We start from the raw sequence: 10636 nt of genomic DNA, 5'->3' as shown, positions 1-10636 counted from the left end.
AGAAATCTGGCAGTTGTAGGTGTCAAACTCTCCCGAGAATTTTACTGCACGAGTGTAATGAGGGTGATTGAAGGTGTGTGAACAGGTACGAGCATAATGAGTGATTGAAGGTGTGTGTGAACAGGTCTTAATGAGAATGACTGAAGGTGTGTGTGAACAGGTACGAGTGTAATGAGAGTGATTGAAGGTGTGTGTGAACAGGTCTTACCTGCCGCGAGGCCAGGTGATCAACAGGTTCCAGGGCAACAAGGCCCCAGGCCAGGCCAGGCCAAGGTGGGTCGTGTAGCAGCAGCAACCTGACCCTGCTGGCTCCAGCACGCCTCCCTCACTCACACCACCCAGCCACCTGAAGACAAGACTCGTATGAATATTCATATAATACCAACCACTGAATTATGGCTTTTAAGTTCTTGCAGTGTCCGCACGGTTGCCATTACCAGACCTAAGAATACATGTTCTACAAGCAAGTGACCCACATACTCGGGAAGGAAGATCTATCAGGACACAAGTCTTAAATATGACAGGAAAATATGAATATATACATGTGGAAAATAGTCATCAGTATGATGATTGAGGAGGGAATTAGCCTGGTAGCACACGACTAGAAATCATAATACCTCTTAAAATCATTTGACATCAGGACAACAAATGGTAGGAAGATCAAGTAGAGAAGCTGTCTTATGGCAATGTTTACACACAAACGACGACCAGCTGTAACAAACAAACAAATGAAGGAAGGGAAATATGGTGTTGCTTCTCCTGAGTGCAATATGTGATAACTTACACACTAGAGTATGTACGAGAATATATACATCATTTATGTAATTCACGTGAATGTGCTCTACATGATACGGAAAGATGAAAAAGCCAAAACACTTGTTCATACCATGTGTAGCTCTCCCGTATTAATTAATAATTTGCTAATAATATTCCATGTACTTGATTTATCTTCAGTGATAAAGAAAAAGTTGTACACAGTACATGTTCTGTAGGTTAGTAGTATAAAACTGAAGCCGCCCATGGGTTTATCTCCATAAACATTTCTTTTTTTTTTTTTTATACTTTGTCGCTGTCTCCCGCGTTTGCGAGGTAGCGCAAGGACAATGTAGTGTGAATCATGCCACGAAGTAGGTGTCAAACAAGATTATATATATATATATATATATATATATATATATATATATATATATATATATATATATATATATATATATATATATATATATATATATATATTATCCCTGGGGATAGGGGATTAAGAATATTTCCCACGTATTCCCTGCGTGTCGTAGAAGGCGACTAAAAGGGGAGGGAGCGGGGGGCTGGAAATCCTCCCCTCTTTTTTTCTTTTTTTAATTTTCCAAAAGAAGGAACAGAGAAGGGGGCCAGGTGAGGATACTCCCTCAGAGGCCCAGTCCTCTGTTCTTAACACTACCCTGCCAACGCGGGAAATGGCGAATAGTTTGAAAGAAAAAGAAAATATTCAGGCCGTGGCTGCAGTGGCGAGTAATAAAAGTGTTTACGTAATAGTGACCTACATTGATATAGTCAGCACAGCTCGCTGCAACCTGGCGTTTATGGTCAGTGTTTTATGCTGTTTATTTGACCAGTAGCTGTTACTGTACTTTTTGTGATTTCTCATTTTTCCATGTTATAGTTAGCCAAGGTGGGCGTCACTTCATTGAAATAAAAGAGCAGAAATGGTGATAAATTCCCTTAACAAGTCTATATATATTTGGAGACCTGCCAAAGGCTGTCTAACAATATAACACTGAGGCTATGACAACCACCGCGATGAGTCACTAATAATAACATTATGGAGTAATTTCACTTTACTAAGTTACGTTAAACATTCCTATGAAATGGATTGGTACAAGGTGAGGCGAGCTTGTGTTTGGAGACGGTATAGAACCACTGGGACGTGTAGACATACATACGGTCAGGTCGTCACTTGGGTTTAGCTTTATAATCAAGACGGTACGATCAGTACGTTGCATAACTTAAGACAGCATCGGTTTGGTTCTAAAGCAAAACAGAACGGCCATTTAACATGATCTGTGGGTATACAAGGTCTGGCCTTTCAATTAACCCTTTTATGTGTGAGGGCGAAGGCGGTAACGTTGTGGTGGTATGGGCCAGGCATTCCCGTCCTGCACCATTTCCTCTAGCCAGGCAGAGGTCTCATGACCTTATTTAAACACTTCAACACTTAGCATCCCATTACAAACACAAAATCATAGTGATGACAATAATAATAATTATCATCATTCAGAAAAAAATATTGACTAATAGTGGTAGATGATGTAGGGGAAAAGTACATTCATCATATATCTGAATGAACACATCCGATGTTATCACTGCCACACCAGCTGTGGGGTGGGGAGGTGGTGCTGGCCTCACTACTCATACCAGCTGTAATGTTATCACCAACACACCAGCTGTGTGGTGGGGAGGTGGTGCTGGCCTCACTACTCATACCAGCTGTGTTATCACTACCACACCAGCTGTGGGGGGAGGTGGTGCTGGCCTCACTACACATACCAGCTGTAATGTTATCACTACCACACCAGCTGTGGGGAGGTGGTACTGGCCTCACTACTCATACCAGCTGTAATGTTATCACCACCACACCAGCTGTTGGGTGGGGAGGTGGTGCTGGCCTCACTACTCATACCAGCTGTAATGTTATCACCACCACACCAGCTGTGTGGTGGGCAGGTGGTGCTGGCCTCACTGCTCATACCAGCTGTAATAAGTTTAACGCATGACTAGGGAGAATATTGTAGAGTTTGTCTCCAAACTAACGAACTTTAAGTTTGTATACATAGTTTACGCCATAGAGAGGATACAAGAATTAACAATAGCTCAGTAAAAGTTCCAGTGTGAAGTCAGTTCCCTGTACAGAACTTTTAAAATCAAATTATTTACTGAGGGTAAAAGTTGTATTAGTCATCCTCACTAAGTGTTGGAGGTAGGGAGGTGAGGCGCTATACAAACGACCAGTTAACGCCACACTGCCATTATTACATGTAACTGATCTCCGTTTCGTACGACAGTGTGACCTATTTTTTAACACGTTGTACCTGAACTTTAAAGGTCAGGTCAAAGGTTAATGAATCATACCGATACGCCACACTGGAGTCAAAACACAAACTGTTAAAAACGGACCGAAAAAAAAAAACTACAAAACAATATTACAATTGATGATTTTTTGTTTCCAAAATTTCAAATCGTCGAAAGTCAGACACAGATATTGTAGGTTGGGAACTCTAATTGTACAGGAAAGGCCAACATAGGAAGACAAGTCATAAATCTTAACTTATGGGAAGCTGACAGTGTTCATAGGCCAGCTATAAGCAGAACCCGGTAATAGGAGAGTCATTCATTTTTTTTTTTTTTTGTCGCTGTCTCCCGCGTTTGCGAGGTAGCGCAAGGAAACAGACGAAAGAAATGGCCCAACCCACCCCCCATACACATGTATATACATACGTCCACACACGCAAATATACATACCTACATAGCTTTCCATGGTTTACCCCAGACGCTTCACATGCCTTGATTCAATCCACTGACAGCACGTCAACCCCGGTATACCACATCGCTCCAATTCACTCTATTCCTTGCCCTCCTTTCACCCTCCTGCATGTTCAGGCCTCGATCACACAAAATCTTTTTCACTCCATCCTTCCACCTCCAATTTGGTCTCCCTATTTTACTCGATCGCCGGCACCCGCGTTTGCTAGGTAGGACAAGCAACAGTCGAGGCCACATCCGCTCACACTGTATCTAGCTGTCATGTGTAATGTACCGAAACCACAGCTCCCTTTCCACATCCAGGCCCCACACAACTTTCCATGGTTAACCCCAGACGCTTCACATGCCCTGGTTTAGTCCGCTGATAGCACGTTGACCCCGGTATACCACATCATTCCAATTCACTCAATCGCGTGCAAAGCCTTTCACCCTCCTGCATGTTCAGGCCCCAATCGCTCAGAATCTTTTTCACTCCATCTTTCCACCTCCAATTTGGTCTCCCTCTTCTCCTCGTTCCCTCCACCTCCGACACATATATCCTCTTGGTCAATCTTTCCTCACTCATTCTCTCCATGTGCCCAAACCATTTCAAAACACCCACTTCTGCTCTCTCAACCACGCTCTTTTATTACCACACATCTCTCTTACCCTTACATTACTTGATCAAACCACTTAATAACAACAACAACAACAACAACAACAACAACAACACACACACACACACACACACATCACAACACCAAGAAATGTGGTCCTGCTTTACCGCTGACGGAGCCACACACAAGATACAAATTTACTGCCTGCCCAGGCAGGAGTCTTGTGTGTGTGTGTGTGTGTGTTGGGAGGGTACGGGGCAGCTGAGTTGGTGGTGTTTATTGTATTCACTGTGATACTTCTTGTTTCGTGGGTACGGAAGGTCTTGATATATATATTTAGTCGGTGTTTGTACAACTTGTTGTAGGGATGGGCGAGGTCCAGATCGCCGAAGGGAAAGTATAACTAGTTCATTTCAAGGGAGAAGGGTTACTACATGTTGGTATGTATGGTATGTTGGGTGGGGGAGCGTGAGTAGAGGCAGAGGTAAGCTTTTCATTTCCTTGGGGAAAGGGGGAGGGAGGGTTATGGAGTGGTGTAGATGTGAGCGGTCAACTGCGTTCCAGAAATATGAGAGGCTCAAAACTGTGCCCAGGTTCGGAAATATCTTCATCCAAATTTTAGAGTCGGCAAGTGTTTGGGTTCGGCCCACAAGCGTACCACACACGACAACAATCCCGCCAAAATGACGGCTATAATTTTGAGCATGCGCAGTTCGGCGATATATAGGTTCCAACAATGTTGTATGGTTGCGAGGCGTGGGCTATGGATAGAGTTGTGCGCAGGAGAATGGATGTGCTGGAAATGAGATGTTTGAGGACAATGTGGTGTGAGGTGGTTTGATCGAGTAAGTAACGTAAGGGTAAGAGAGATGTGTGGAAATAAAAAGAGTGTGGTTGAGAGAGCAGAAGAGGGTGTTTTGAAATGGTTTGGGCACATGGAGAGAATGAGTGAGGAAAGATTGACCAAGAGGATATATGTGTCGGAGGTGGAGGGAACGAGGAGAAGTGGGAGACCAAGTTGGAGGTGGAAAGATGAAGTGAAAAAGATTTTGTGTGATCGGGGCCTGAACAAGCAGGAGGGTGAAAGGAGGGCAAGGAATAGAGTGAATTGGATCGATGTGGTATACCGGGGTAGACGTGCTGTCAGTGGATTGAATCAGGGCATGTGAAGCGTCTGGGGTAAACCATGGAAAGCTGTGTAGGTATGTATATTTGCGTGTGTGGACGTATGTATATACATGTGTATGGGGGTGGGTTGGGCCATTTCTTTCGTCTGTTTCCTTGCGCTACTTTGCAAATGCGGGAAACAGCGACACGTATTCCCTGCGTGTCGTAGAAGGCGACTAAAAGGGAAGGGAGTGGGGGGCTGGAAATCCTCCCCTCTCGTTTTTTTTTTTTTTTTTTTTTTTTCCAAAAGAAGGAACAGAGAAGAGGTCCAGGTGAGGATATTCCCTCAAAGGCCCAGTCCTCTGTTCTTAACGCTACCTCGCTATCGCGGGAAATAGCGAATAGTATGAAAAAAAAAAAAAAAAAAAAAATATATATATATATATATATATATATATATATATATATATATATATATATATATATATATATATATATATATATATATGCATGGTATTGCAGTGGAATTTATCAAAAAAGGGGGTGACTGTATTGTTGACTGGTTGGTAAGGTTATTTAATGTATGTATGACTCATGGTGAGATGCCTGAGGATTGGCGGAATGCGTGCATAGTGCCATTGTACAAAGGCAAAGGGGATAAGAGTGAGTGCTCAAATTACAATGGTATAAGTTTGTTAAGTATTCCTGGGAAATTATATGGGAGGGTATTGATTGAGAGGGTGAAGGCATGTACAGAGCATCAGATTGGGGAAGAGCAGTGTGGTTTCAGAAGTGGTAGAGGATGTGTGGATCAGGTGTTTGCTTTGAAGAATGTATGTAAGAAATACTTAGAAAAGCAAATGGATTTGTATGTAGCATTTATGGATCTGGAGAAGGCATATGATAGAGTTGATAGAGATGCTATGTGGAAGGTATTAAGAATATATGGTGTGGGAGGCAAGTTGTTAGAAGCAGTGAAAAGTTTTTATCGAGGATGTAAGGCATGTGTACGTGTAGGAAGAGAGGAAAGTGATTGGTTCTCAGTGAATGTAGGTTTGCGGCAGGGGTGTGTGATGTCTCCATGGTTGTTTAATTTGTTTATGGATGGGGTTGTTGGGGAGGTGAATGCAAGGGTTTTGGAAAGAGGGGCAAGTATGCAGTCTGTTGGGAATGAGAGAGCTTGGGAAGTGAGTCAGTTGTTGTTCACTGATGATACAGCGCTGGTGGCTGATTCATGTGAGAAACTGCAGAAGCTGATGACTGAGTTTGGTAAAGTGTGTGAGAGAAGAAAGCTGAGAGTAAATGTGAATAAGAGCAAGGTTATTTGGCACAGTAGGGTTGAGGGACAAGTTAATTGGAAGGTAAGTTTGAGTGGAGAAAAACTGGAGGAAGTGAAGTGTTTTAGATATCTGGGAGTGGATCTGGCAGCGGATGGAACCGTCGAAGTGGAGATGGGTCACGGGGTGGAGTGTGTGTGGGGGAGGGGGGGCGAGAGCGTTGTCTCGGGGTGCGGGAGTGGGTGTGTTTGAAGGAATGGTGGTTCCAACAATGTTGTGTGGTTGCGGGGCTAGGGCTGTGGGTGGCGTTGTGCGGGGGTGGGAGGTTGGATATGTTGGGGGTGGGATGTTTGAGGACGGTGTGTGGTGTGGGGTGGTTTGGTCGAGTGGGTGGTGGAAGGGTGGGAGAGATGTGTGTTGGTAGCGAGAGTGTGGTTGAGAGAACAGAGGGAGGGGGGGGGGGGTGTTGAGGTGGTTTGGTCGCATGGAGAGAGTGAGTGAGGAAAGATTGACGTCGGGGATGTGTGTGTGTGTCGGTGATGGGGGGGGGGGGATGGGAAGGGGTGGGGGACTGGATTGGGAGTGGGGGTTGATCGGGGCCTGAACGTGCAGGAGGGTGGGGTGCGTTCGGGGAGTGGAGTGGGTTGGAACGATGTGGTATACCGGGGTCGACGTGCTGTCAATGGATTGAAGCAGGGCATGTGAAGCGTCTGGGGTAAACCATGGAAAGTTTTGGACGCTTCACATGCCCTGGTTCACTACATTGACAGCACGTCAACCCCAGTATACCACATCGTTCCAATTCTTTAATTCCTTGCACGCCTGTCACCCTCCTGCATGTTTAGGCCCCAGTCCCTCAAAATCTTTTTCACTCCATCCTTCCACCTCCAATTTGGTTTCCCACTTCTTGTTTCCTCCGCCTCTGACACATATATTCTCTGTCAATCTTTCCTCACTCATTCTCTCCATGTGACCAAACCATTTCAATACACCCTCTTCTGCTCTCTCAAACACACTCTTTTTATTACCACACATCTCTCTTACCCTTTCATTACTTACTCCATCAAACCACCTCACACCACATATTGTCCTCAAACATTTCATTTCCAACACATCCACCCTCCCCCCTACAACCCTATCCATAGCCCACGCCTCGCAACCATATAACATTGTTGGAACCACTATTCCTTCAAACATACCCATTTTTGCTCTCCGAGATAACGTTTTCTACTACACTTCTTCATCGCCTCCAGAACCTTCGCCCCCTCCCCCACCCTGTGACTCACTTTCGCTTCTATGGTTCCATTCGCTGCGAAGTCCACTCCCAGATAACTATAACACTTTACTTTCTCCAATTTTTCTCCATTCAAACTTACCTCCCAATTACCTTGTCCCTCAACCCTACTGTACCTAATAGCCTTGCTCTTATTCACATTTACTCTCAACTCTATCCTTTCACACACTTTACCAAACTCAGTCACCAACTTCTGCAGTTCCTCACTCGAATCAGCCACCAGCACTGTATTATCAGCAAACAACAACTGACTCACTTCCCAAGCCCTCTTATCCACAACAGACTGCATACTTGCCCCTCTCCAAAACCCTTGCCTATACCTCCCTAACTACACCATCCATAAACAAATTAAACAACCATGCAGACATCATGCACCCCTGCTGCAAACCGACTCTCACCGGGAACCAATTACTTTCCTCCCAGCCTACTCGTACACATGCCTTACATCCTCGATAAAATCTTTTCACTGCTTCTAACAACTTGTCTCCCACACCATATATTCTTGATAGCTTCCACATAGTATCTCTGTCAACTCTATCATATGCCTTCTCCAGATCCATAAATGCTACATACAAATCCATTTGTTTTCCTAAGTATTTCCCACACATTCTTCAAAGCAAACACCTGATCCACACATCCTCTACTACTTGTGAAACCACACTGCTCTTCCCCAATCTGATGCTCTGTACATGCCTTCACCCTCTCAATCAATACCCTCCCATATAATTTCCCAGGAATACTCAACAAACTTATTCATTTCCAGTTTGAGCACTTTCCTTTACCCCCTTTGCCTTTGTACAGTGGCACTACGCATGCATTTCGCCAATCCTAAGGCACTTCACCATGGTCCAAACATACACTGAATATCCTTACCAACCAATCAACAACAGTCACCCCCCTTTTTTTTTTTTATAAATTCCACAGCAATACCATCCAAACCCGCCGCCTTGCCTTATTTCATCTTCCGCAAAACTTTCACAACTTCTTCTCTCTTAAACAAACCATTCTCCATGACCCTCTCAAGAACACCATCCTGACCAAAACACCGTATATCTGCCACTCTTTCATCAAACACATTCAGCGAATCTTCAGAATACTCACTTCATCCCTTCTCACTTCATCAATACTTGTTATTACTTCCCCACTTGCCCCCTTTACCGATGTTCCTATTGCTTCTCTTAAGCACGTTATTTATCTCCCAAAACATATTTTTATTCTTCCTAAAGTTTAATGATACTCTCTCACCCCAACTCTCATTTGCCCTCTTTTCCAACCCTTGCACCTTCCTTTTGACCTACTGCCTCTTTCTTTTATACATCTCCCAATAATTTGCACTCCTTCCTTGCAAGTATCGTCCAAACGCCTCTCTTTTCTCTTTCACTAACAACTTTATTTCTTCATCCCACCACTCACTACCCTTTCTAATCTGCCCACCTCCCACCTTTCTCATGCCACATGCATCTTTTGCACAAGCCATCACTGCTTCCCTAAATACATCCCAATCCTACCCCACTCCCCTTACGTCCTTTTGCTCTTATCTTGCCATTCGGTACTCAGACTCTCCTGGTACTTCCTCTCACAAGTCTCCTTTCCAAGCTCATTTGCTCTCACCACTCTCTTCACCCCAAGATTCTCTCTTCTTTTCTGAAAACTTCTACAAATCTTCACCTTCGCCTCCACAAGATGATGATCAGACATCCCTTCAGCTGCCGCACTTAACAGATTAACATACAAAAGTCTATTTTTTACACACCTATCAATTAACACGTAATCCAATAATGCCCTTTGACCAGGTCTCCTCCTTACATACGTATACTTATTTATATCTCTTTTTAAACCAGGTATTCCTAATCACCAGTCCTTTATCAGCACACATCTACACGCTGTTCACCATTTCCATTTACAACACTGAACACCCCATGTCCACCAATTATTCCCTCAACTGCCACATTACTCACCTTTGCATTCAAATCACCCATCACTATAACCCGATCTCGTGCATCAAAACTACCAACACACTCACTCAGCTGCTCCCAAAACACTTGCCTCTCATGATCTTTCTTCTCATGCACAGGTGCATATGCACCAATAATCAGCGAGGTAGCGCTAGGAAGCAGACGAAGAATGGCCCGTCCACTCATATACACATTATATATATATATATATATATATATATATATATATATATATATATATATATATATATATATATATATACCCAAACTCGCACAGACATACATATACATAAGTACACATGTACATATTCATACTTGCTTGCCTTCATCCATCCTGTCGCTACCCCGCCCCACTGGAAAACAGCATCGCTACCCCCTACTTAAGTGAGGTAGCGCCAGGAAAACAAAAAAGGCCACATTCTTTCACACTCAGTCTCTAGCTGTCATGTGTAATGCACAGAAACCACAGCTCCTTAATATCCCCACAGACCTTCACATGCCCTGGTTTAGTACATTGACATCACGTCGACCCTGGTATACCACATCGTTCCAATTCACTCTATTCCTTGCCCGCCTCTCACCCTCTTTTATGTTTAGGCCCCGATCGCTCAATATATATATATATATATATATATATATATATATATATATATATATATATATATATATATATATATATATATATCTTTTTTTTTCAAACTATTCGCCATTTCCCGCGTTAGCGAGGTAGCGTTAAGAACAGAGAACTGGGCCACTGAGGGAATATCCTCACCTGGCCCCCTTCTCTGTTCCTTCTTTTGGAAAATTAAAAAAAAATTGAGAGGGGAGGATTTCCAGCCCCCCGCTCCCTCCCCTTTTAGTCGCCTTCTACGA

General features: G+C 43.7%; 1 protein-coding gene across 3 annotated transcripts in view; it reads right to left on the bottom strand.

Moving 5' to 3' along the window:
• The window catches only part of LOC139751353 (mitochondrial ornithine transporter 1), a 75635-nt gene that overhangs the window by 43872 nt on the left and 21127 nt on the right, over positions 1 to 10636 (bottom strand). For 2 of the 3 annotated variants that reach the window (XM_071666714.1, XM_071666713.1), the window contains exon 2: positions 209 to 346. The gene's annotated coding sequence lies outside the window, so the exon portion shown is untranslated. Of the gene's footprint in view, positions 1 to 208; positions 347 to 617; positions 725 to 10636 lie in introns of those variants that run through there. The other variant, XM_071666715.1, reaches the window with a different exon arrangement.

The sequence above is a fragment of the Panulirus ornatus genome, chromosome 11 (assembly GCF_036320965.1).
Source record: "Panulirus ornatus isolate Po-2019 chromosome 11, ASM3632096v1, whole genome shotgun sequence".
In the NCBI taxonomy this organism is placed as follows: Eukaryota; Metazoa; Arthropoda; class Malacostraca; order Decapoda; family Palinuridae; genus Panulirus; species Panulirus ornatus.
Note: the sequence above shows the minus strand (reverse complement) of the source record. Positions and strands in the feature narration are given on the sequence as shown.